The 19,324-nt window shown below is 46.5% G+C and overlaps 11 non-coding genes and 1 pseudogene across 11 annotated transcripts; all 12 read right to left on the reverse strand.

The window, feature by feature from the left end:
* Positions 1-764: 764 nt before the first annotated feature.
* Positions 765-928, reverse strand: LOC143713815 (U1 spliceosomal RNA). Its single transcript, XR_013195304.1, has one exon. It is a non-coding gene; the product is annotated as a U1 spliceosomal RNA (small nuclear RNA).
* Positions 929-1,362: 434 nt separating this feature from the next.
* Positions 1,363-1,553, reverse strand: LOC143713671 (U2 spliceosomal RNA). Its single transcript, XR_013195222.1, has one exon. It is a non-coding gene; the product is annotated as a U2 spliceosomal RNA (small nuclear RNA).
* A 1,120-nt stretch (positions 1,554-2,673) lies between these two features.
* On the reverse strand, positions 2,674-2,837 carry LOC143713816 (U1 spliceosomal RNA). Its single transcript, XR_013195306.1, has one exon. It is a non-coding gene; the product is annotated as a U1 spliceosomal RNA (small nuclear RNA).
* Positions 2,838-3,271: 434 nt separating this feature from the next.
* Positions 3,272-3,462, reverse strand: LOC143713672 (U2 spliceosomal RNA). The gene has a single exon (XR_013195223.1). It is a non-coding gene; the product is annotated as a U2 spliceosomal RNA (small nuclear RNA).
* Positions 3,463-4,582: 1,120 nt separating this feature from the next.
* Positions 4,583-4,746, reverse strand: LOC143713817 (U1 spliceosomal RNA). The gene has a single exon (XR_013195307.1). It is a non-coding gene; the product is annotated as a U1 spliceosomal RNA (small nuclear RNA).
* A 434-nt stretch (positions 4,747-5,180) lies between these two features.
* On the reverse strand, positions 5,181-5,371 carry LOC143713673 (U2 spliceosomal RNA). Its single transcript, XR_013195224.1, has one exon. It is a non-coding gene; the product is annotated as a U2 spliceosomal RNA (small nuclear RNA).
* A 1,120-nt stretch (positions 5,372-6,491) lies between these two features.
* LOC143713818 (U1 spliceosomal RNA) lies at positions 6,492-6,655 on the reverse strand. Its single transcript, XR_013195308.1, has one exon. It is a non-coding gene; the product is annotated as a U1 spliceosomal RNA (small nuclear RNA).
* A 434-nt stretch (positions 6,656-7,089) lies between these two features.
* On the reverse strand, positions 7,090-7,280 carry LOC143713674 (U2 spliceosomal RNA). The gene has a single exon (XR_013195225.1). It is a non-coding gene; the product is annotated as a U2 spliceosomal RNA (small nuclear RNA).
* Positions 7,281-8,409: 1,129 nt separating this feature from the next.
* LOC143713819 (U1 spliceosomal RNA) lies at positions 8,410-8,573 on the reverse strand. Its single transcript, XR_013195309.1, has one exon. It is a non-coding gene; the product is annotated as a U1 spliceosomal RNA (small nuclear RNA).
* Positions 8,574-9,007: 434 nt separating this feature from the next.
* LOC143713779 (U2 spliceosomal RNA) lies at positions 9,008-9,193 on the reverse strand. The gene has a single exon (XR_013195279.1). It is a non-coding gene; the product is annotated as a U2 spliceosomal RNA (small nuclear RNA).
* Positions 9,194-15,845: 6,652 nt separating this feature from the next.
* Positions 15,846-16,009, reverse strand: LOC143713820 (U1 spliceosomal RNA). Its single transcript, XR_013195310.1, has one exon. It is a non-coding gene; the product is annotated as a U1 spliceosomal RNA (small nuclear RNA).
* Positions 16,010-16,443: 434 nt separating this feature from the next.
* On the reverse strand, positions 16,444-16,617 carry LOC143713767 (U2 spliceosomal RNA; annotated as a pseudogene).
* Between the last annotated feature and the right edge of the window lie 2,707 nt (positions 16,618-19,324).

Genomic DNA, 19,324 nt, shown 5'->3' on the forward strand with positions numbered 1-19,324 from the left:
TGAACCGTCCGTCGCAGACCCAAGTGTCTTACATCACCGGAATCCTTGGCTCGGGCCGAACAAGACGCAGGCCTCGGATTCGATGGTTGCGCTGGGGAGATTTTCGGGTATTTGGGATTTTGTGAAAAAGCTACTTTTGCACACTAGTCCTAGGTCTTTCGCCCGATCTGACCCAAACCGGTGCAGAAAGATTCCCTGGAGTCTGATTGCCGACAGCGATGGGGAAAAAAGTCGGAATTTCGATTCACGTTGGCGACGGGACGCCAAAACGTTGGGAGTGGGCGAGGCGGGCTTTACTTAAATGGCCATAACTCTCCAACGGAATGAGACAATTACACCCAAGTCGGTACACCTGTGCACGGGCTCAGCCTGTGCTCAGGTGAAAAGGGATGTGGCGACTGGCCACTTGGTGGCGCTGTAAACAGTAAAAACAACAACATGAATACGGCCATAGGCGACTGTATGTCAGGTGATTTTTCACACATGCACAAGGTATTCATACCACATGATAGAACTCCTCATTCGGAACAACTTTGCTTCTAGGACCACTACTGCCAATAAAAGCGCTGGTTGAATAATGGAGATTATTTGAAGAATGATGAAAAAAATAAACTAAAAAACAGCCCTACTTTTGCAGACTGGTCCTAGGTTGAGAGTTTTACATCTCTCGATCAACCACTGCAGTTCAATTCTCTGGACTTCCTAGGTCGTTAACTACCAGAAGAAGAGGAACTCGAACAATCTGCTCTTTTAACCAGTGTGTCCAGGGGAGAGCGCGAACGCAGTCCCCCACTACCATAAATTATGCAGTCGAGATTCCCACATTTGGGGAATTCGCAGGGGTCAGCACAACCGGAGTGCAATGGCCGAGCCTCGCCCTGGGTGAACCACCTTCCTGATCATGGTGTCTCCCCTGCCAGGTAAGTATGAATTCCCAGGCTTCCCGTCAGAGGCACCGTGTCCCTCTCCGCAATCCTCACCAACGGTCGGACAATCAAACACACACCTGATTCAACTCATCAGCTCATTCGTAAAAACTCCAAGAGATAAGAGAGAGACATCAAAAACCTGCAGAGTCGGGCTCTTTTGCTGTTGTTGTTGTGGATGATGTTGTTTTCATGCTCCGGATCCATGAGCCAAAAATCAATTTCATACGCGGTCACCGGATAGTGGACGAATCAGATGTTAAACGAGATAAGAACAGAGTTATTGTTTTTTTTTCCCTCTCACACCACCATTACCTGTATAGCATATGATCACCTACAACACCTTTAAAGCACCCATACACAGCAATATACGTTACTTCCATTAACACCTGCTGCCACACAAGACTAAAACATCTCTTTCATTGAACACAGTTTTTGGGGGTGCACCGTTCCCAGAAGTACTGCAATACCGGGTCGATGCGTGGAGTGGACGGAGCAAGCCCCTCTTCCATCTCCCAGTTCCAAAAATCAATTTAATATATGGTGCCCGGGTAGGGCACGTATCAGATATTAAACTGATAAGAACAGATACTACACTTGATCTTAGCCAAAAGGCCGAGAAGCGATGACACAATGACGCAGAGGCGGGGGAGCCGTCAAAGGCCACGCCCACCTGGGCCGTGGCGAGAGGGTCTAAAGGTCGCCAACAAACAAGCTCAGCTCACAGCAATACAAGCTCAGCTTGACTGTTGACACCGAAAATGGATCACAGCAGAGCGCACAACACGACACTTTGGAGTGCAACCTGGGATTTTGGACCAACAAACATTCTGCCCTAAAAGTGAGCGGGCAGACCAAAGCGTACGTCGTAGAGACTTGAAACTCTTGAGGGATGGTAGTACCCGCCCGGTCTACAACATCACCAAGGCTCGGCCCCAAGGTGGCGCTGCAGCGATCAGAAGTACGAAATGCCTCGTAACTCCTGAACCGTCCGTCGCAGACCCAAGTGTCTTACATCACCGGAATCCTTGGCTCGGGCCGAACAAGACGCAGGCCTCGGATTCGATGGTTGCGCTGGCGAGATTTTCGGGTATTTGGGATTTTGTGAAAAAGCTACTTTTGCACACTAGTCCTAGGTCTTTCGCCCGATCTGACCCAAACCGGTGCAGAAAGATTCCCTGGAGTCTGATTGCCGACAGCGATGGGGAAAAAAGTCGGAATTTCGATTCACGTTGGCGACGGGACGCCAAAACGTTGGGAGTGGGCGAGGCGGGCTTTACTTAAATGGCCATAACTCTCCAACGGAATGAGACAATTACACCCAAGTCGGTACACCTGTGCACGGGCTCAGCCTGTGCTCAGGTGAAAAGGGATGTGGCGACTGGCCACTTGGTGGCGCTGTAAACAGTAAAAACAACAACATGAATACGGCCATAGGCGACTGTATGTCAGGTGATTTTTCACACATGCACAAGGTATTCATACCACATGATAGAACTCCTCATTCGGAACAACTTTGCTTCTAGGACCACTACTGCCAATAAAAGCGCTGGTTGAATAATGGAGATTATTTGAAGAATGATGAAAAAAATAAACTAAAAAACAGCCCTACTTTTGCAGACTGGTCCTAGGTTGAGAGTTTTACATCTCTCGATCAACCACTGCAGTTCAATTCTCTGGACTTCCTAGGTCGTTAACTACCAGAAGAAGAGGAACTCGAACAATCTGCTCTTTTAACCAGTGTGTCCAGGGGAGAGCGCGAACGCAGTCCCCCACTACCATAAATTATGCAGTCGAGATTCCCACATTTGGGGAATTCGCAGGGGTCAGCACAACCGGAGTGCAATGGCCGAGCCTCGCCCTGGGTGAACCACCTTCCTGATCATGGTGTCTCCCCTGCCAGGTAAGTATGAATTCCCAGGCCTCCCGTCAGAGGAACCGTGTCCCTCTCCGCAATCCTCACCAACGGTCGGACAATCAAACACACACCTGATTCAACTCATCAGCTCATTCGTAAAAACTCCAAGAGATAAGAGAGAGACATCAAAAACCTGCAGAGTCGGGCTCTTTTGCTGTTGTTGTTGTGGATGATGTTGTTTTCATGCTCCGGATCCATGAGCCAAAAATCAATTTCATACGCGGTCACCGGATAGTGGACGAATCAGATGTTAAACGAGATAAGAACAGAGTTGTTGTTTTTTTTTCCCTCTCACACCACCATTACCTGTATAGCATATGATCACCTACAACACCTTTAAAGCACCCATACACAGCAATATACGTTACTTCCATTAACACCTGCTGCCACACAAGACTAAAACATCTCTTTCATTGAACACAGTTTTTGGGGGTGCACCGTTCCCAGAAGTACTGCAATACCGGGTCGATGCGTGGAGTGGACGGAGCAAGCCCCTCTTCCATCTCCCAGTTCCAAAAATCAATTTAATATATGGTGCCCGGGTAGGGCACGTATCAGATATTAAACTGATAAGAACAGATACTACACTTGATCTTAGCCAAAAGGCCGAGAAGCGATGACACAATGACGCAGAGGCGGGGGAGCCGTCAAAGGCCACGCCCACCTGGGCCGTGGCGAGAGGGTCTAAAGGTCGCCAACAAACAAGCTCAGCTCACAGCAATACAAGCTCAGCTTGACTGTTGACACCGAAAATGGATCACAGCAGAGCGCACAACACGACACTTTGGAGTGCAACCTGGGATTTTGGACCAACAAACATTCTGCCCTAAAAGTGAGCGGGCAGACCAAAGCGTACGTCGTAGAGACTTGAAACTCTTGAGGGATGGTAGTACCCGCCCGGTCTACAACATCACCAAGGCTCGGCCCCAAGGTGGCGCTGCAGCGATCAGAAGTACGAAATGCCTCGTAACTCCTGAACCGTCCGTCGCAGACCCAAGTGTCTTACATCACCGGAATCCTTGGCTCGGGCCGAACAAGACGCAGGCCTCGGATTCGATGGTTGCGCTGGCGAGATTTTCGGGTATTTGGGATTTTGTGAAAAAGCTACTTTTGCACACTAGTCCTAGGTCTTTCGCCCGATCTGACCCAAACCGGTGCAGAAAGATTCCCTGGAGTCTGATTGCCGACAGCGATGGGGAAAAAAGTCGGAATTTCGATTCACGTTGGCGACGGGACGCCAAAACGTTGGGAGTGGGCGAGGCGGGCTTTACTTAAATGGCCATAACTCTCCAACGGAATGAGACAATTACACCCAAGTCGGTACACCTGTGCACGGGCTCAGCCTGTGCTCAGGTGAAAAGGGATGTGGCGACTGGCCACTTGGTGGCGCTGTAAACAGTAAAAACAACAACATGAATACGGCCATAGGCGACTGTATGTCAGGTGATTTTTCACACATGCACAAGGTATTCATACCACATGATAGAACTCCTCATTCGGAACAACTTTGCTTCTAGGACCACTACTGCCAATAAAAGCGCTGGTTGAATAATGGAGATTATTTGAAGAATGATGAAAAAAATAAACTAAAAAACAGCCCTACTTTTGCAGACTGGTCCTAGGTTGAGAGTTTTACATCTCTCGATCAACCACTGCAGTTCAATTCTCTGGACTTCCTAGGTCGTTAACTACCAGAAGAAGAGGAACTCGAACAATCTGCTCTTTTAACCAGTGTGTCCAGGGGAGAGCGCGAACGCAGTCCCCCACTACCATAAATTATGCAGTCGAGATTCCCACATTTGGGGAATTCGCAGGGGTCAGCACAACCGGAGTGCAATGGCCGAGCCTCGCCCTGGGTGAACCACCTTCCTGATCATGGTGTCTCCCCTGCCAGGTAAGTATGAATTCCCAGGCCTCCCGTCAGAGGAACCGTGTCCCTCTCCGCAATCCTCACCAACGGTCGGACAATCAAACACACACCTGATTCAACTCATCAGCTCATTCGTAAAAACTCCAAGAGATAAGAGAGAGACATCAAAAACCTGCAGAGTCGGGCTCTTTTGCTGTTGTTGTTGTGGATGATGTTGTTTTCATGCTCCGGATCCATGAGCCAAAAATCAATTTCATACGCGGTCACCGGATAGTGGACGAATCAGATGTTAAACGAGATAAGAACAGAGTTGTTGTTTTTTTTTCCCTCTCACACCACCATTACCTGTATAGCATATGATCACCTACAACACCTTTAAAGCACCCATACACAGCAATATACGTTACTTCCATTAACACCTGCTGCCACACAAGACTAAAACATCTCTTTCATTGAACACAGTTTTTGGGGGTGCACCGTTCCCAGAAGTACTGCAATACCGGGTCGATGCGTGGAGTGGACGGAGCAAGCCCCTCTTCCATCTCCCAGTTCCAAAAATCAATTTAATATATGGTGCCCGGGTAGGGCACGTATCAGATATTAAACTGATAAGAACAGATACTACACTTGATCTTAGCCAAAAGGCCGAGAAGCGATGACACAATGACGCAGAGGCGGGGGAGCCGTCAAAGGCCACGCCCACCTGGGCCGTGGCGAGAGGGTCTAAAGGTCGCCAACAAACAAGCTCAGCTCACAGCAATACAAGCTCAGCTTGACTGTTGACACCGAAAATGGATCACAGCAGAGCGCACAACACGACACTTTGGAGTGCAACCTGGGATTTTGGACCAACAAACATTCTGCCCTAAAAGTGAGCGGGCAGACCAAAGCGTACGTCGTAGAGACTTGAAACTCTTGAGGGATGGTAGTACCCGCCCGGTCTACAACATCACCAAGGCTCGGCCCCAAGGTGGCGCTGCAGCGATCAGAAGTACGAAATGCCTCGTAACTCCTGAACCGTCCGTCGCAGACCCAAGTGTCTTACATCACCGGAATCCTTGGCTCGGGCCGAACAAGACGCAGGCCTCGGATTCGATGGTTGCGCTGGGGAGATTTTCGGGTATTTGGGATTTTGTGAAAAAGCTACTTTTGCACACTAGTCCTAGGTCTTTCGCCCGATCTGACCCAAACCGGTGCAGAAAGATTCCCTGGAGTCTGATTGCCGACAGCGATGGGGAAAAAAGTCGGAATTTCGATTCACGTTGGCGACGGGACGCCAAAACGTTGGGAGTGGGCGAGGCGGGCTTTACTTAAATGGCCATAACTCTCCAACGGAATGAGACAATTACACCCAAGTCGGTACACCTGTGCACGGGCTCAGCCTGTGCTCAGGTGAAAAGGGATGTGGCGACTGGCCACTTGGTGGCGCTGTAAACAGTAAAAACAACAACATGAATACGGCCATAGGCGACTGTATGTCAGGTGATTTTTCACACATGCACAAGGTATTCATACCACATGATAGAACTCCTCATTCGGAACAACTTTGCTTCTAGGACCACTACTGCCAATAAAAGCGCTGGTTGAATAATGGAGATTATTTGAAGAATGATGAAAAAAATAAACTAAAAAACAGCCCTACTTTTGCAGACTGGTCCTAGGTTGAGAGTTTTACATCTCTCGATCAACCACTGCAGTTCAATTCTCTGGACTTCCTAGGTCGTTAACTACCAGAAGAAGAGGAACTCGAACAATCTGCTCTTTTAACCAGTGTGTCCAGGGGAGAGCGCGAACGCAGTCCCCCACTACCATAAATTATGCAGTCGAGATTCCCACATTTGGGGAATTCGCAGGGGTCAGCACAACCGGAGTGCAATGGCCGAGCCTCGCCCTGGGTGAACCACCTTCCTGATCATGGTGTCTCCCCTGCCAGGTAAGTATGAATTCCCAGGCCTCCCGTCAGAGGAACCGTGTCCCTCTCCGCAATCCTCACCAACGGTCGGACAATCAAACACACACCTGATTCAACTCATCAGCTCATTCGTAAAAACTCCAAGAGATAAGAGAGAGACATCAAAAACCTGCAGAGTCGGGCTCTTTTGCTGTTGTTGTTGTGGATGATGTTGTTTTCATGCTCCGGATCCATGAGCCAAAAATCAATTTCATACGCGGTCACCGGATAGTGGACGAATCAGATGTTAAACGAGATAAGAACAGAGTTGTTGTTTTTTTTTCCCTCTCACACCACCATTACCTGTATAGCATATGATCACCTACAACACCTTTAAAGCACCCATACACAGCAATATACGTTACTTCCATTAACACCTGCTGCCACACAAGACTAAAACATCTCTTTCATTGAACACAGTTTTTGGGGGTGCACCGTTCCCAGAAGTACTGCAATACCGGGTCGATGCGTGGAGTGGACGGAGCAAGCCCCTCTTCCATCTCCCAGTTCCAAAAATCAATTTAATATATGGTGCCCGGGTAGGGCACGTATCAGATATTAAACTGATAAGAACAGATACTACACTTGATCTTAGCCAAAAGGCCGAGAAGCGATGACACAATGACGCAGAGGCGGGGGAGCGGTCAAAGGCCACGCCCACCTGGGCCGTGGCGAGAGGGTCTAAAGGTCGCCAACAAACAAGCTCAGCTCACAGCAATACAAGCTCAGCTTGACTGTTGACACCGAAAATGGATCACAGCAGAGCGCACAACACGACACTTTGGAGTGCAACCTGGGATTTTGGACCAACAAACATTCTGCCCTAAAAGTGAGCGGGCAGACCAAAGCGTACGTCGTAGAGACTTGAAACTCTTGAGGGATGGTAGTACCCGCCCGGTCTACAACATCACCAAGGCTCGGCCCAATCGGCCCCAAGGTGGCGCTGCAGCGATCAGAAGTACGAAATGCCTCGTAACTCCTGAACCGTCCGTCGCAGACCCAAGTGTCTTACATCACTGGAATCCTTGGCTCGGGCCGAACAAGACGCAGGCCTCGGATTCAATGGTTGCGCTGGCGAGATTTTCGGGTATTTGGGATTTTGTGAAAAAGCTACTTTTGCACACTAGTCCTAGGTCTTTCGCCCGATCTGACCCAAACCGGTGCAGAAAGATTCCCTGGAGTCTGATTGCCGACAGCGATGGGGAAAAAAGTCGGAATTTCGATTCACGTTGGCGACGGGACGCCAAAACGTTGGGAGTGGGCGAGGCGGGCTTTACTTAAATGGCCATAACTCTCCAACGGAATGAGACAATTACACCCAAGTCGGTACACCTGTGCACGGGCTCAGCCTGTGCTCAGGTGAAAAGGGATGTGGCGACTGGCCACTTGGTGGCGCTGTAAACAGTAAAAACAACAACATGAATACGGCCATAGGCGACTGTATGTCAGGTGATTTTTCACACATGCACAAGGTATTCATACCACATGATAGAACTCCTCATTCGGAACAACTTTGCTTCTAGGACCACTGCTGCCAATCAAAGCGCTGGTTGAATAATGGAGATTATTTGAAGAATGATGAAAAAAAAAACTAAAAAAACAGCCCTACTTTTGCAGACTGGTCCTAGGTTGAGAGTTTTACATCTCTCGATCAACCACTGCAGTTCAATTCTCTGGACTTCCTAGGTCGTTAACTACCAGAAGAAGAGGAACTCGAACAATCTGCTCTTTTAACCAGTGTGTCCAGGGGAGAGCGCGAACGCAGTCCCCCACTACCATAAATTATGCAGTCGAGATTCCCACATTTGGGGAATTCGCAGGGGTCAGCACAACCGGAGTGCAATGGCCGAGCCTCGCCCTGGGTGAACCACCTTCCTGATCATGGTGTCTCCCCTGCCAGGTAAGTATGAATTCCCAGGCCTCCCGTCAGAGGCACCGTGTCCCTCTCCGCAATCCTCACCAACGGTCGGACAATCAAACACACACCTGATTCAACTCATCAGCTCATTCGCAAAAACTCCAAGAGATAAGAGAGAGACATCAAAAACCTGCAGAGTCGGGCTCTTTTGCTGTTGTTGTTGTGGATGATGTTGTTTTCATGCTCCGGATCCATGAGCCAAAAATCAATTTCATACGCGGTCACCGGATAGTGGACGAATCAGATGTTAAACGAGATAAGAACAGAGTTTTTTTTTTTTTTTTCCTCTCACACCACCATTACCTGTATAGCATATGATCACATACAACACCTTTAAAGCACCCATACACAGCAATATACGTTACTTCCATTAACACCTGCTGCCACACAAGACTAAAACATCTCTTTCATTGAACACAGTTTTTGGGGGTGCACCGTTCCCAGAAGTACTACAATACCGGGTCGATGCGTGGAGTGGACGGAGCAAGCCCCTGTTCCATCTCCCAGTTCCAAAAATCAATTTAATATATGGTGCCCGGGTAGGGCACGTATCAGATATTAAACTGATAAGAACAGATTTTTTTCTTTTGACATATTTTTATTGTGCCATTTCATTCATTTATACATCATATCATTTTTACAGAATGTTCACATGCTTTTTTGTTCTTTGTTCTTTTGTTTTTGAAGCGATAAAACAGTTCCATTTGCCCATGTACATATATATATATATATATATATATATACATACACATACACACACATATATATATAAATACATACACGTATACATATATACATATACAGTACATATACTTTTTTTAAGTAAAAGAAAAGCATTCTGTTAAAAATAAAAAATTAAGTAAGGTATGAATAAAAAAGGTAATAAATAGAATAAATATACAGATAAAACAATAAAAAAAATAAAATAAAAAAAAAAACAGAGTTTAAAAGCTCTCTCTTCCATTGTACAGGAGTGGGTATGTCCTTATAACCATTTTAAACCTCCACTCAGCTCTTCAGAACCAGTCCCAAGGACCCAACCCTTCTGGGCCCGGAGGAGATCCTCTTGAACCGAGGCGCCGCTGCTCCACCTAAGATGTTGGGGGGCATCTACGGGCAGTCAGGGCTCGTGGCTATGGGGACCTTTTCCTGTGAAGCTCTGACCCCCACATCCGAATGGCGACATGCGGTGTAATCCTGCAGCCTTGACTTAGCCAGCTGGATGGTGGCGTGGAGGGACACCTGCATGCGCTTCCCTACCAGTAGGTTTCTGGAGGTCCAAATGGCGTCTTTGATACAGAGGATGGTGAGCCATAGCTTTGATGGTGTTTTAGCTGGTGTTTCATCTTGGCTCACCCCTCCTCTCCCCATAGGGTAGTCTGGGACCCCCCCTACTGGCAGGTACGGGAATTGCTGGGGGCCAGCTGTTGCCCACAGGTCCCTCACAGAACTGCACTCCCAGAGGGCGTGCCTCACGGTCTCGGGCGCGCCACACCCGGGCCGCGGGCAGATGGGATTCTCTGACATGCCTCGGGAGTGCATCACGGCCCTGACCGGGAGGATCTCATGGGCAGCCATCCAAGCCAGGTCTCGGTGTCGGTTATGAAGAGCTGAGTGGGATACATTTCGCCAAACCTTTTGGGCTTCACCTAGAGTGAGCCCGCGCACTGGACACACTTGTTCCCGTTCCTGCACAAGGGAGAGGATAGAGCGGTGGTTGGTTAAAACAGTCACTCTTTCTTTTTCCAAATTAAAATTCTTTAAAAACTTTTTTATATGAGTGTATGCAGGGGGTTGGTCAAATGCAAGTGGTGTTGTCAAGTCTGTTGGTAAAATATTGATGGATCTTAAAAAAGACCCCACCCAGAACCGGGCCATGGCTGCTGTTTTGTCTTGTCTGGATGGGGTCAGGGCATACTTTAGGTGTAGTGCAGTGTATTTGGCTCCTAAAAACAAGTCAGGGTCCGGTACGCCTTTTCCTCCATTTTTTGGTGCTTTCTTCATAATTCCTCTTTTTAGCCTCTCCCACTTGGACCCCCACAGGAAATAAAACATGGACCGGTCCAGAGATACAAGAAAGAATCTAGGGGGGAAAAAAACATAACATAACAATAAGAACAGTGGTAAAATCACCGCTTTTAGAATTAAAACCTTCCCTTCAACTGTCAGCTGTCTCAGTCCCCAGAACCCCAATTTTTTCCTCACTTTTCCCATCACATCATGCCAATTTCCACTCCCTCCCCCGTCTCTGTCAAATTTTATGCCCAGTATTTTTAAGTCTGTCTTTTTAATAGTGATGTCCAGTCCAACAGTCTTGCTAGGTTCCCATGGGCCATAGAACTGTGCCTGGGTCTTTTCTCTGTTCAGTCTAGCTCCAGACGCTTTCCCAAACCAGTCTGTCAAGTCCATGGTCCTCTGTATTGATAAAACGTCAGTGCATAAAAGGTTAACATCATCCATATATAAAACAGTCTTTGCAGTCAGTCCTCCGGTCCCGGGTATGGTCAGTCCCGTTATCCACTTGTCCGTTCTCAAGACCTGCGCTAGGGGTTCGATGCAAGCCACATACAGGAGAGGAGATAACGGACAGCCCTGACGGACACCGCTGCGTATATCTATCGCTTTTGAAAGGTTCCCATTAACTAGGATTCTGCTGGATATGTCCCTGTACAGCAATCCCACCCAAGCTAAGAATCTCCCAGGAAAGCCCATTTTCCCCAATACTTGAAACAAGTAATGGTGCGAGACTCTGTCAAATGCTTTTTCAAAATCTAGGTTTAAAACTATCAGCCGAATATTTCTGTCTCTCGCATAACAGATGGCATCTCTTATCAGTACGAGGCTGTCCGTGATCTTTCTCCCAGGGACGGCGCAGGCTTGATCCGGGTTGATCAATTCTGCTAAAACTCTTGACATTCGTGTTGATAAAAGTTTACTAAAAAGTTTACAGTCAAAGTTTAAAAGGGTTATAGGACGCCAGTTTTTTAAATCTGTCTTGTCGTCTTTTTTGTGTAAAAGTGTCATTATACCCATTCTAAAACTGTCTGGAAGTCGGTCGAGGTTATCAAAGTCATTAAAAACAGCCAGTAAGTCTTGTCTTAAAATGTCCCAAAAGGTCAGATAAAATTCTAGAGGGAGTCCGTCATCTCCAGGGGATTTCCCCTTTTTAAAATTTTTTAAGCTTTTGTCCATCTCAAGGAGGTTAAAATCATTTGTCAGACCTGCACTATCTTTTACAGTTTTCTCTATAAAGGTTAGTGTTTCATTTAAAATACCATCATCAATTACCTTTTTTCCATAGAGTTCCTCATAAAAACTTTCTACTACTGTTAAAATACCATTTGTGTCTGTCATCATTTCTCTTTCTTTGTTTCTCAATTTCACCATTGCTCCACCTCTATTAAGTATTTTCTTAAAAAAGTATCGTGTACATTTCTCTCCCTGCTCTATTTCCTTTTCTTTACTTCTCAGAATAATTCCTCTACTTTTAACTTCTGCCAATTCAGACATTTCCTTTTTGACGTCTTTTATTTCATCCTTAAAGTCGAACCCCTGATTAAAAAGATGAAAGTAGCGTTGTAGCCTCTTTTGCAGTCCCACCATTTGTCTATATTCTTTTCCTTTTTTCTTTTTCCCTGCCCATCTAAAAAAAGTCTTGGTCTTTCCCTTCACCACCTCCCACCACTGTGCTCTTGAATCATAGAAGTCTTGTAGGGTCTGCCAATTGCTGTACTGCTCCCTGTATTCTTTTACTATCTCCAGGTCTTCCAACAGGGAGCAGTTTAGCTTCCACAGACCTCTACCTGTTGTCAAACCGGGAGGAAGTGATAGGGTGCAAGATAGCATAGTGTGATCAGAAAAGAAAAGTGGGGTTAATCTGGCATCCAATAAAGACCAGTCTCTGGTAAAAATATAATCAATGCGGGAAGCTCTGGTGCCATCACCACTGAACCAGGTGTGGCCCACATTGTTGGGATGCATGGATTTGAAAACGTCAGTCAGTCTAAAATCTTTTATTATATTTTGCAGTAAAACTGTAGTCTTGTCCTTTTTAAAATCCTCCCCTGCCCCTTTCCTATCTTTCCTCTGTAAAACACAATTAAAATCTCCTGCGAAAATTAAAGGAGTCTTTCCTAGTAAGTGGAACTGCATATCTATTAAAAGGCTGTATCTGTCATTTTTTTCTGTGTTCCCGTAAAAGTTTAAAACATTAAAATCCCTCCCTAAAAAAGTCAAATTGGCTAAAAGGGCCCGTCCGTCTCTTAATATTGTGCTCCCTTTCACCAATATTTGTGTGTTTTTTATCAGGATGGCTACTCCGTCTGCTTTATTTTGATTTGAACCACTCCATAAGGAGGGTCCTTGCTGCCATTGGTCTTCCCACTTCTTGTAGTCTTTTAAAAAGGGTAAGGCACATTCCTGTAGTAAAAAGACATCAGAGGGTTGTGTACTTAAAAAATTTAAAACTGTTTGTGCTCTCATTTGTGACATCACACTTCTCACGTTTAAAGTGGAGATAGTGATGGTCGTGAGCATTAAAATGAGTATAAAAGAAGACAGATACAACATTTTAAAAAATTTAAAAACAACTATCCATTAAAAAACAGATTTCCTTGTAAAACAAACTCTTCCTGCGTTCCCACCAAAGGGGAGGCAGGGGAATGAGTTTCTTTCCCTTCTGAATCACAGGGTGAGCTCCTGGGTGTGGATGATTTCAGCTCAATCGATAAGAAAGAAATCTCATTTGCTGTATGACTTGGGAATAATCTATTCAGGTCGTCTGACGAGGAGGAGTCAGAGAATCTTCCTATTTTATCTTTATCGGTTTCTTTCAAGAGAGGGGAATGTGCCGCTCTCTTTTTATTTATCGATTGAGCACAGGGGAGTTGCTCACTTAATTGACTTTTTGTTTGTAACTCGTCTGTATCCTCCCCTGCATTTTCACTTACCTCTGTGTTGTCTTCATCTGTCCCTTCCATTTGATCTTCCTCACCTTGTTTTACTTCACTCCTTTGCTCCACCCCTTCGTTACCTCTGTCATCTGCTTTCTCTCCACCAATCACAGGGTTTGGCGGGAGATTTGAATCTGGCTCCGCCTCCTCGTTATCCTGTTGCACTCTCTCCTCAACCGCCATTTTGTGTGCTTTAACTTTGTTGGCAAACGATTTGGGGCAATCTCTGTAGAGATGGGAAAAGTCTCCACAAAGATTACACCTTCTGCCATTGGGACATTCGTCAAAAGAGTGTCCAATTTCTCTACACTTGTTACAAAAGACTTTCTGGCATGCTTCAACAAGGTGCCCCAACTCCCCACATCGCCTGCAGAGTTTGGGCATCCCCTGATAGTGGATGTAGCCCCTGTTTTCTCCCAGAACTATCATTTGTGGCAAATGCCTCAGACCTTGGAAGCCCTGGGGGTCTTCCCATTGCTTAATGGGGACCCTCCAGGCACAATTCCAAATACCGCCTTCATCATAAACCTTCATAGCCTGGCCCCTCACAGTGCAAAATCTTCCCAACCATGTACAAACATCTTCTCCATTTACAGTCTCATTGAACATCCTAACAATAACCACTTTTTGTGTGTTATCAGTTAGTTTCTCCACTTTAAACATGGAGAACTGGGTCTTATGTGTGTCAAAGAGTTGCCAGAAGTCATTTAACAGTGCTGCATTCTTAAAACTCACATCAAAGCCTTTGTTAAAAGGCAGGGTCAGAATGCAATTCAAATCCACGGGGGTAAACCCTAAACATTTCTGCATCAGTTTCCTAGAAAAATCTAGTCTGGACATTTCCAACTTCTTTCCATCTTTTTCTAAAAAACTAAAACGCACGCTGTGGTGCCTCCGCACGCCGGCACGGGCAGCCGACATGTTGGAGGCACCAACAGCCTAAAAATAAACAATAAAATAAAATACAAATAAATAATAATTCAATTAACAATAAATAAATAAATAGATAAAAAATCTTACCTTAATACAGTACAGAAGTAAAAGCAACTGGATCAATGTACCTCCTAAAAGTTGTATGGCTCAGGATACAGGGTGATCTTGAGCCAAGAAACCTCCAAGAGGCGATCGCTGTCTCAACCAGTGACCAGACACTTGATCTTAGCCAAAAGGCCGAGAAGCGATGACACAATGACGCAGAGGCGGGGGAGCCGTCAAAGGCCACGCCCACCTGGGCCGTGGCGAGAGGGTCTAAAGGTCGCCAACAAACAAGCTCAGCTCACAGCAATACAAGCTCAGCTTGACTGTTGACACCGAAAATGGATCACAGCAGAGCGCACAACACGACACTTTGGAGTGCAACCTGGGATTTTGGACCAACAAACATTCTGCCCTAAAAGTGAGCGGGCAGACCAAAGCGTACGTCGTAGAGACTTGAAACTCTTGAGGGATGGTAGTACCCGCCCGGTCTACAACATCACCAAGGCTCGGCCCAATCGGCCCCAAGGTGGCGCTGCAGCGATCAGAAGTACGAAATGCCTCGTAACTCCTGAAGCGTCCGTCGCAGACCCAAGTGTCTTACATCACCGGAATCCTTGGCTCGGGCCGAACAAGACGCAGGCCTCGGATTCGATGGTTGCGCTGGCGATATTTTCGGGTATTTGGGATTTTGTGAAAAAGCTACTTTTGCACACTAGTCCTAGGTCTTTCGCCCGATCTGACCCAAACCGGTGCAGAAAGATTCCCTGGAGTCTGATTGCCGACAGCGATGGGGAAAAAAGTCGGAATTTCGATTCACGTTGGCGACGGGACGCCAAAACGTTGGGAGTGGGCGAGGCGGGCTTTACTTAAATGGCCATAACTCTCCAACGGAATGAGACAATTACACCCAAGTCGGTACACCTGTGCACGGGCTCAGCCTGTGCTCAGGTGAAAAGGGATGTGGCGACTGGCCACCTGGTGGCGCTGTAAACAGTAAAAACAACAACATGAATACGGCCATAGGCGACTGTATGTCAGGTGATTTTTCACACATGCACAAGGTATTCATACCACATGATAGAACTCCTCATTCGGAACAACTTTGCTTCTAGGACCACTGCTGCCAATCAAAGCGCTGGTTGAATAATGGAGATTATTTGAAGAATGATGAAAAAAAATACTAAAAAACAGCCCTACTTTTGCAGACTGGTCCTAGGTTGAGAGTTTTACATCTCTCGATCAACCACTGCAGTTCAATTCTCTGGACTTCCTAGGTCGTTAACTACCAGAAGAAGAGGAACTCGAACAATCTGCTCTTTTAACCAGTGTGTCCAGGGGAGAGCGCGAACGCAGTCCCCCACTACCATAAATTATGCAGTCGAGATTCCCACATTTGGGGAATTCGCAGGGGTCAGCACAACCGGAGTGCAATGGCCGAGCCTCGCCCTGGGTGAACCACCTTCCTGATCATGGTGTCTCCCCTGCCAGGTAAGTATGAATTCCCAGGCCTCCCGTCAGAGGCACCGTGTCCCTCTCCGCAATCCTCACCAACGGTCGGACAATCAAACACACACCTGATTCAACTCATCAGCTCATTCGTAAAAACTCCAAGAGATAAGAGAGAGACATCAAAAACCTGCAGAGTCGGGCTCTTTTGCTGTTGTTGTTGTGGATGATGTTGTTTTCATGCTCCGGATCCATGAGCCAAAAATCAATTTCATACGCGGTCACCGGATAGTGGACGAATCAGATGTTAAACGAGATAAGAACAGAGTTGTTGTTTTTTTTTCCCTCTCACACCACCATTACCTGTATAGCATATGATCACCTACAACACCTTTAAAGCACCCATACACAGCAATATACGTTACTTCCATTAACACCTGCTGCCACACAAGACTAAAACATCTCTTTCATTGAACACAGTTTTTGGGGGTGCACCGTTCCCAGAAGTACTACAATACCGGGTCGATGCGTGGAGTGGACGGAGCAAGCCCCTGTTCCATCTCCCAGTTCCAAAAATCAATTTAATATATGGTGCCCGGGTAGGGCACGTATCAGATATTAAACTGATAAGAACAGATTTTTTTTTCGAAAAAGTTTTATTGTCACAAGTTTTCATTCCATGTTTTCCATTTACATTTTTTTTTTTTTTTTTAAATCAAGTATTTATTTACACATCTTAAAACAACTAAACAAACAAATAAAAGGACACAATTTATAGTTAAAAATCAATTATTGATTGTGTGTTGTGTAAAAGTCCATGTATGTTAATATTTGTGTTGTTTTAAAGGAAACGTAAATGGATTAAAATAAATAGGAATAAAACATAAAAACAATAGAACAATAAAACATGCCAAATAAAACATCTCTTGTACAGGATCGAGGGTGAGTCCCTATCAAGATTGTCCATTCACTCCAGGTCTCCAGAACAGGCCCCAGACTCCCCGCTTCTGGTGCCCAGCGGAGATCCCCTCTCCTCCGGCCCGCTGGCCCGCTGTTCCCGTAGCCGGTGTGGTGAGGGTGCATCTACGGGCGGCCAGGGTCGGTGGCGGCCGGGACCTTCTACGTGTGACCCCGGCCCCCCCATCCGAATAACGACGTGAAGCCCACCCTGCAGCGTTGATCTTATTTTCTGCTCGCACGCGTGGAGGGGGACCGTCACGCGTTTCCCCACCAGCAGATTTCTGGTGAGCCAGATGGCATCCTTGATCACGTTTAGGGTGAGCCAGAGCGAGGAAAATTTTGGTTGTGTCAGCTTCAAGCCCTGACCCACCCCCAGGATGGCGAGCTTGTAGTCCACCTGGGCCCCACCCGCTGGCAGGCACGGGAAAAACAGGGGGCCGGTCTTGGCCCACAGGTCCCGCGCAGCACCGCACTCCCAGAGCAGATGTCGAACGGTCTCCGGGGAACCACATCCGGACCGTGGGCAGGTGGAGTTTTTGGCCATGCCTCTGGAGTGCATAACCGCCCTGACCGGGAGGATCTCATGGGCCACCATCCACGACAAGTCTTTAAGCCTGTTCTGGAGAGCTGGGTGGGCTGTGTTCCTCCAAACATCTTTGGCCTCACCTAGTGTGAGGCCTGGAACCGGGCTCACCGATTCTCGATCCTGCACAAGAGAGATAAGAGATTTGTGATTAGTTAAAACAGTGGCATCATTTGTCTCTAAAAGGTATTTCTTTAAAAATTTCTTAATAAAACTATGCTCTTTTGACAAATTAAAAGACACTGGACTTTTAAGATCAATGGGTAAAATTTTCAAAGTTCTTAGGTATGACCCCATCCAGAATCGGGTCATGGCTGCTGTCTTGTGTTCTCTGGATGGGGTCAGTGCGTACTGGATGTGGAGGGCGGCAAAGCGGCTGCCTAAAAACAGGTGGGGGTCTGGGAGGCCTTTCCCTCCATTTTCTTTTTTCTTTTTGACGACCTCCCTCTTTAGTCGTTCCCACTTGGACCCCCACAGGAAATAAAATACCGCCCTCTCCAGGTTGGCCAGGAATCGTCTTGGGGGACTAAAAACAGAACAGACAAGTAAAATCAGTGGTAAAATCACTGCTTTAAAAATTAAAATCTTGCCTTCAAACGTCAATTGTCTCAGTCCCCAAAAGCCCAGTCTTTGCCTGACTTTCCCTAACATGTCAGTCCAGTTTCCTTGTCCTCCACCCTCTCTGTCAAATTTTACACCTAAAATTTTCAAATCATTGTCTTTAAAATCCAAATCTAATCCAGCTGTGTCTACGTTCCCCCACGGCCCGAAGAGCTGGGCCTCGGACTTACTCCTATTGAGCTTGGCGCCCGAGGCCCGACCGTACCAGTCAGTCAAGTCCATTGCTCTTCGTACTGATAAAAGGTCAGTCGCTAAAAGGGTCACGTCATCCATATATAAAACACAGGTCGCCGTCAGTCCACCAGTCCCTGGGATGTCTAGTCCTTTAATCCATTTATCCCTTCTCAAGATTTGTGCCAGTGGCTCAATACAAGCCACATACAGAAGGGGAGATAAAGGACACCCCTGACGGACGCCGCTGTAGAGATTTACAGCTTTGGATAAATGCCCGTTAACCAAAATTCTGCTAGACAGCTCGTTGTACAGCAGTCCCACCCAGGCTATAAACCTCCCAGGAAAACCCATTTTTTCCAGTACCTGGAACAGGTACTGGTGCGAGACGCGATCAAAGGCTTTTTCGAAATCTAAATTTAGGACTACTAGCCGAATGTTTCTGTCTCTCGCAAAACAGATGGCGTCTCTGATCAGTACCAGGCTGTCCGTGATCTTCCTGCCGGGCACAGCGCATGCTTGATCCAGGTGGATTACGTCCTCTAAAACAGTCGACATACGTGTAGCTAAAATCTTACTAAAAAGTTTACAATCATAATTTAAAAGAGTGATTGGTCGCCAGTTTCTCAGGTCAGTCTTGTCCCCTTTTTTGTATAGTAATGTAACTATCCCTACTCTAAAGCTGTCTGGAAGTCTGTCAAGAGTCTCAAGTTCTTTAAAAACTGTCAATAAGTCGTGTGCTAAAATGTCCCAGAAAGTCAGATAAAACTCAAAGGGGAGTCCATCCAAGCCTGGGGACTTCCCCTTTTTAAAACCTTTTAGCGCTTTGTGCATTTCTAAAAGAGTAAAATCTTGGGATAAAAGCACATCTGGACTCTTTACCTTTTTGTCTAAAAACCCTAAAACTTCCTCTAAGATGCCATTGTGTACCTCTTTAGTGCTGTATAAATTATTGTAAAAACTTTCAATTTCCCCTAAAATCAGATCTGTTGTATTTACCTCCCCACCTGTAAAAGTTTTTAAAGTATTA

The sequence above is a fragment of the Siphateles boraxobius genome, unplaced genomic scaffold (genome assembly GCF_051911475.1).
Source record: "Siphateles boraxobius isolate OS27281-9 unplaced genomic scaffold, OSU_SipBor_1 52, whole genome shotgun sequence".
Taxonomy (NCBI): Eukaryota; Metazoa; Chordata; class Actinopteri; order Cypriniformes; family Leuciscidae; genus Siphateles; species Siphateles boraxobius.